Source organism: Herpailurus yagouaroundi, unplaced genomic scaffold (genome assembly GCF_014898765.1).
Source record: "Herpailurus yagouaroundi ecotype Mexico unplaced genomic scaffold, PumYag 162, whole genome shotgun sequence".
In the NCBI taxonomy this organism is placed as follows: Eukaryota; Metazoa; Chordata; class Mammalia; order Carnivora; family Felidae; genus Herpailurus; species Herpailurus yagouaroundi.
Window position 1 is genome coordinate 28,284,283 of NW_024412403.1, and position 2,257 is coordinate 28,286,539.

Sequence of the window (2,257 nt, forward strand, 5' to 3'; positions counted from 1 at the left end):
AAGACTAGGGGAGTTTGTTTTCTGACACATGGCATTATTTCTTTAGGTCAAGAACATACATTGTTATATGGAATGTGCATGATTTAGGCAAAGAACAGAGACCCACTCAAGTCATTGTGTACCACAGAGTTTTTGTAGAGATACATGCATAAGAATCCAAAAAGAGCTGAGTAATCTGGCCAAGGAATTCTGGAAGAGTTGAGCACCGCAGGACAGGAGCTGAACATTTTTCTCCTCTTTCATTCTCTTTCGAATAACCTGTAATTTTGCATAGCAAGTATTGACAACTGGAACCACTTTTTTTTTTTTTTTGCCAGATTTAGTCTTCTGTCCATCAACTGATGAATGAATCCTTCCTTACTCCCCTACTGCCCCTCTCTTCTTTCCTTCCTTTCCTCCTTATTTCCTTCCCTGGTTCTACCACTTAAAGCTTGTATAATCTTTTTTTTTTTTTTTTAATTTTTTTTTTCAACGTTTATTTATTTTTGGGGGGACAGAGAGAGACAGAGCATGAACGGGGGAGAGGCAGAGAGAGAGGGAGACACAGAATCGGAAACAGGCTCCAGGCTCCTAGCCATCAGCCCAGAGCCCGACGCGGGGCTCGAACTCACGGACCGCGAGATCGTGACCTGGCTGAAGTCGGACGCTTAACCGACTGCGCCACCCAGGCGCCCCAAAGCTTGTATAATCTTGACTAAGTTACTTAATTCTTCTGTTCCTTAGCTTTTTTCCTAATGGGGAATAATAATAATAATAATAATAATAAATATCCTCCAGGGTTGTTGTGATATTTAAATGAGCTACTACTGGCCTTTTGGTTAAGGTCAAGTGTAAATGAGCTACTCCATCTTTAGTGTCAAAATATCGTGTTAGGAGGGGAGTCTGGGTGGCTCAGTCAATTAAGTGTCCAACTTTTGATTTCAGGTCAGGTCATGATCTCACAGTTCATGAGATCTAGCTCGTGTTGGGTTCTGAACTGACAATGAGGACCCTGCTTGGGATTCTCCCTCTCTTCCTTTCTCTTTTCCCCTCCCAGTCTCCCTCTCTCTCTCAAAACAAATAAAAAGACATTTAAGAATATATATTGTATTATGAGACAAGATCTTAAAAATGTTATTTCTTCTCATTATTACTGATCATTTTTTCTTCCTTTTCTTTTTTGTTTCCTTTTATGAAAAGTATGTAAATCTATTCTCATAAAGATATTAATTAATATAGATATACGTAAAGTGTGAAAATTCTTTTTCCTTGCCTCTTATAGACACTCTCCTTGTCAGATAAGAATTTGGTGTGTATAACTTTAGTTCTTTGACTAGGTGTCTGCATGCATTTGTGTATCACATACACACACACATGTACACACACATCTTTACATAAATGGGGCCCCATCATTTGTATCTTTTCAGCAACCTCATTATATCTTGGATATCTTTCCATGTTAAAACACATAGTTCTTTTAAACACATACCTTTAAAATAATTAGTTAATTTAACATTTTTATTCATTAAGACATAATTCTAGGCACTGGGGATTTGATAATAACCAATAGATAATTTCCTTGCCATAGGTGTTTTACTTCTAGTAAAGGAGATGGATAATTTAAAAAATGTAGCTCAAAATTTAATGTCAAGAATTGGTAAATTCTAGGGCGGAAACTGAGAAAGGGTAAGATATAGAGGGGTTGAGTTCAGGATGGTCAGGAAAATATTCTATGAGATGATGTTTAAGCAGAGATGCTGGAGGGAAGGAACCAGCCAACAAAATGTCTGGAGAAGGAATAATACAAGTAGAGGAATAAGCAAGAGCAAATATTCATGGATTTTGAAACAAGGTAAGTGGTGGGGGGAGACAGAGGAGATGAGACAGAGGTCAGATTATACAGGACTGTGGGTCACAGTAAGGATGTTGGATTTGATTTAGAAAAAAATCTTGTTTTTAATTTATTTTTGAGAGAGAGAGACAGAGTGTGAGTGGGGAAAGGGCAGAGAGAGAGAGGGAGACACAGAATCTGAAGCAGGCTCCAGGCTTTGACCTGTCGGTACAGAGCCTGATGCGAGGCTCGAACTCACGGAGAGTGAGATCATGACCCGAGCCCAAGTTGGTCGCTTAACCGACTGAGCCACCCAGGTGCCCCTGGATTTGATTTTATTAACTTTATTCAGTTCCTGCCTCTTTTTCTATAGTGTGGATATAATGTAGTTTACTTAACCCTTCTTTCTTAATGATAAAATATTTTAAATATTTCTCTAATGAAAAT